We start from the raw sequence: 4,832 nt of genomic DNA, 5'->3' as shown, positions 1-4,832 counted from the left end.
GGGGGGGGGGGGGGGCTAGCTCTGAATTTTTTTATTGCTCAATAATAGAGCAAATTTATTGGGCTGTGGAGATCTCTAAACCTGAGGGCATGTAGGGGTCTTGCTGTCAGCAGCAGGAATGTTTGCTCAGGATCTGTTTGCTCTCTGCCTGGGAGAAGCAGCTGCCCCTTGCCTCCCTGGTGGGATGCTTGAACCTGTTGCTGAGGAGAACTCGGTTCTACATGGAAACAAAGCAACCTGTGTGATGTAAAGGCATGACAAGCTACGGGATTAGTGCTTTTCTTCATTTAAACAGGGTTTGTTACAGGTCCTTCTTTTTTCTCCCAGTCCTTCTGTTGGCCAGCAGGATTGTACCGTGCTCCAGCATAATGCATCATGCTGTTTTGCAAAGGCTTGTAGCCCCCTGGTGAAAACAGCTCTTCAGTGCCTTTCTTCTGAGGCTTGTTTCTGTGTTTTCTGGTTCATGTAACTGGAAGCCTGCAAAATTTCAGCACTTCCAGTCACTTTCTTTCTGGAAGAGAGCTGACAAGTGGTGGATGCCCTGCTTTGTGAGCAAGCCTGGTGTCAGAGAGAATCTTGATCACTTTGCTTGTCCTTTAGCTTCTTAGAGAGCCCAGTGTTTGTCAGGAATACCAAACTGAATTTGTGTTTACCTTCTGAGTTAACAAATTCCAACCACAACAGGCTGAAGTCTGCAGCTAACGCTGCCCAATCTTCCTGCCAGTTCCGAAGCGTCAGAGTTTCCTACTGGCAAAAGGTGAAGGCTCTGGACTCTGTTGCCCGTGGTGCTTGGATGTTCTTGGCATTAACTGGCTGCAGCCTCTGCTGAGTAATGAAAAGCAGAAGAATAATGTGCAGGCTCAACCCTAAAATTGTAGACATGGCGAGCTGGAGCAGAGCTGTTCTTGAACTGCAGCAGTTCCAAAATCTGTCCTTAAAAACGGGTTGGGAGAGGGTACAAAAGTTCAGGACACCAATCTTCTTCCAGGTTGTGTCCTGCCCCTCTGCGGCAGTGAATCAGTGTGAGGGATGGAAGTACCAGAAGCCTGTAGGATTAGCTGAACTCTTCCCAGAGAAGTTAACGGGGTTTTATTGCCTACCTCGCTAGCCTGCCTGCTCTTCTTGCCAAGTGCTTTTCAAAAAGGGGAAAAAAAAAAAAAAGGTGCCTGCACTCTGCTGCTGTGAAAAGTGTTCTGGCTGAACCCAGGCTGTGCACTGGGCAGGCTGCCAGAGAACAGGGGAGGAAAAAGCTGATACGGAGAAGCCTGTTTGCTTTTGGACCTGGCAGCTCCTGTGCGTGCTTCACACTTGCGTGCTGACATGCTCTGACCCTGACCCGAGTGGCTACAGCTGTTCCCAGCCTGGCTGCGCCGTCGGGCACTGGCGGGCTCCAGATCCTCCCGTGTTGCCTGGTGGAAGCTATTTGCAGAGAAGGGATCAAAGATGTGACTAAAAAAGCCCGACTGGCTTTGGGTAATGGAGGCTGGCTGGGGTGGAAGTCAACTTTTTGCTTCAAAGTAATTGCAGAACATCTTGGCTTTGGCTGGCGGTGCTGAGTGACGCTGCCCAAGGGCTGTGGGTTGTGCTGGCAGTGGGCAGGGGCTGGTGCTGCTGCCTTGGGCTCGCTCGGTGATGCCAAGAGGTATCTTCATTTAACTCTTAGGCTCTGCTGTGGCTCTGTCTGTCAGACATTGCTCGGTGTGTAACAGGGATGCAGGAATTCAGCTCTGAATGACACATCCCCCAAAATGCAGCCTGGGCTCAGAGAGCAGCCGCTGCTGGATGCTTGGGGTCCACTCACTTTTATAGGGATTATTTTTTTTTATTTTAATACATTTCCTCGCAGTGAATCATTTTCTATTTCCCACTCCCTTTTGTGGTCTCCTCTCTCATGTCCAACCCTGACTACTGCAGAGCATGTGTGGCCTGAAATGTGGCTCAGTGGTGTGGGCAGAGCTGGCTGGCCTGGGGACGGGTGGCCTCTGCCTCCCCCCAGCTACATCCATGGTGATGCTCTGTGAGTGGTGCTTAGGGGCTGACTAAGCTGACTCTTTAAGAGTTTGCAGCAATAATCTTTAGATTGTCCAAAGGAATTAAAATTGGAGTTGTTTTTCTTGCATGAAGCTCACTGTTCATGGTACAGCGTGAAGAATTCGAAGCGATAATCCTGGCGGGCGCGAGGAACCCTCACGAAATCGTGGTAGCGACTGAACTGTGGGCACGTGGCAAAGCCTGTGTTGGCAGAGTGGGGTGGTATTGCTTGGAGGTGATGCTGGGAGCAGCCCCCTGAGGCCTTGCAGATGATGAAAATCACCTTGAACCTTGCCAATTTGGGCAAAAGCATTGATCTTACTGCGCAGGGCAGCTGGTGTGAAAAACGGCTGGTGTCTGTGACAACGCGGCCGTGCCCGCGTCCCAAGGATGGGGCTTTGTCCTGCCTTGTAAGCAGGACAGATGTTTATGTGCAGAGATCCCCACAGCGCTGGTTGGCCATCCTCCTCCAGGCAGGACCCGAATGACATCTAAGTGATGATCTTTGCCAATGAGCTGCTCTCTGCTCCCCAGAAATAGCATTTGTCTCCAATGTCTGCCATAATTTATGTTGAGTTCAGATGCTGTTAAAAATAATCCACCCTCATGCTAAATTTACATTGTCTCTGGTTATAGTCAGCTTTGTGGACAAAGTGCCTATAAAAAGATGAGTAAAAGGGTGCTTGGATGGTGCTGGGGAGGAAGAGTTGTTTTCTGGAGGGAAGAAGTTTGTCCTTTGCCTTGGCTAGAGCCGCTATCAAGGAGCAGGGATAGCGCTGGCACAGCTGGATCCCTCCCAGGGAAAGGCTAGCTCCCACTTTGCCCTTGCCAAGAGTTCATGTTGGCTCCCCAACACTGGACATGAAAGAGTTAAACACATCATTTAACCCGTGATTCAGATGAAAACTTTAATTAGTGAGCAAGGAGTGTTAGCTGGTAGTGGAGAAGCCTCCTCCTGCCCTACCAGCTTGGTTGTTCTGGAGCTTTGGATACTTAGATTTATTTTTAGAATACCATGAGCTGCTCTTGTTGTTTTATTAGGAAAAAACCTAGAGCCTGTAAAATACAATTCCCTGGGATAGAAGGCTAATCCTCTTATTTCTACACATTTCTGGATGATTAAATGGCTGGATTATTTAAGTAGTGATTTGTTACTAGATTGCATCATCAAGGAGATCTAAGGCATAAATATTAGCTTTGGGCTTTTGGCTCTTTACTGTTGAAAGGGGTAGAAGGTGTTCTGTAGACAAAAGCCAGAGAAATTAAATTAAATGAGCATGTGGAGCAGCAGGTCATGACGAAGCCCCTAAACCCGTATTGGCTCACAGAGCTTTAACCTTTACAGAGAACACGTACAGTAAGTAACATCAGCTTGGCCTAGTAAATCTCATCTCCTACTGCGTTGCAAAGGGAACTAGCCCTTCTGCTGTACTTGGAAATGTTTTGAAACCATTTGTTAGCTTCTTGGGCTTGGCTTAGCTTTCCCCCTGCACTGCTCTGAGTTCCTGGCAGCTGCTGGCAAGGGGAACGGAGGGGAACTTGGGGTGCTGTGGCAGCCCCTTGCTGTACTCCCCCCTTCCCCGAGCCCGTGGGGCAGCCAGGGGGGGTTTGCACCCCCGCACCCAGGGGCTGTGGCCTTTGAAGGACAGCTAGAAAATTATTGGGGGTAGTTAATGAGGGTGTTAGAGACGCTCTGGAGAAGGGTGACAAGCTTTGAGGCACTAAGCTGAACGGCAGCACCCTTTGACAGCACCCATCAGGTCAGAAGTTCCTTGGGGTGAGGAGTGGAACAAGGAGAGAGAAGGGAAAAGGGAAAACCTCTCCTGTGGGCAACTGGAGGAGAAGCTGGGGGTCCCCAGATGAGTGTCATCCTTCTTTGGGTCCCTGGCCAGGCTCCGGCCATGGCGGTGATGCTGTGAAACATCTTGTACTTTTTCCCTGCTACACTCACACCTTAAGACCAACTCAGACTCCCTTTCAGCAGCTTTTTTTCTGATTGGAGTATGCCTAATTAAGTGTGGTTGTTTTGCACTAATTGGTTGCTAGGCCTTGCACATGTATTATTGTGCAGTATTTATCCCGTTAAAGTGACTGTTACCCACCACTTACCTGTGTGTGTTCCAGCAAGCTACAGACTAAATACTGCGAGGTGAAAGGATCTTGGCATGAAGTTACAGAAAGTTATGTCTGTAAAAAGTGTCAGGGCCTTGTCACCTCCTTCCTCCCCTGGTCCCAATCCGGGGGGACCAGCTCCTCCTCCTCGGGCCTGGCAGGGGAGGAAGGACCTGGGGGGCAGCAGGCTGGAGCCCAGGGGGTGGGTAGCTTGGTTGGGTCCTGTCAAGGTGCCCAGTGAGTTTTAGAGAGGCACCTGCTACTTGGTGGTGGGTTCGAAGCTTTGCTGCTTCTTTTTTATTTATGTTGTATCCTCCATCTGGCATCCCCAGATTATCCCCAGGAGGAGAGGTGGGAGTTACGCAGCATTCTGGTGGATGCGCTGCAGGCTTTAACGGTACCTGAGCAGCACAGAGGGTTTAGGAAGAAAATGTGTTCGCTAGGAAATGTGGGTTTGCATCTAGATAAAGAGACGAAGGTGAGTGTGTGTGAATTTGGCTCTGGATTAGGGGCTTTCCTGCATGTGATACGCTAAAATCAACTGGTTTGAATATTTTCAGGGCTGTTGGATGGAGGGATGACTGGAGGCTGGAAATCAAGGAGGGCGCTTGGCAGGGTGGGCCTTCTGTAAGGATCTGGGTTTCCCAGGTTTGGAATAAATGCCATTGGAATGAACCAGTGCAAAAAAA

Source organism: Athene cunicularia (assembly GCF_003259725.1).
Source record: "Athene cunicularia isolate RWA chromosome 10 unlocalized genomic scaffold, athCun1 chr10_part1, whole genome shotgun sequence".
Taxonomy (NCBI): Eukaryota; Metazoa; Chordata; class Aves; order Strigiformes; family Strigidae; genus Athene; species Athene cunicularia.
The sequence above is the reverse complement of the archived record's forward strand: the minus strand, read 5'-3'. Positions refer to the sequence as shown.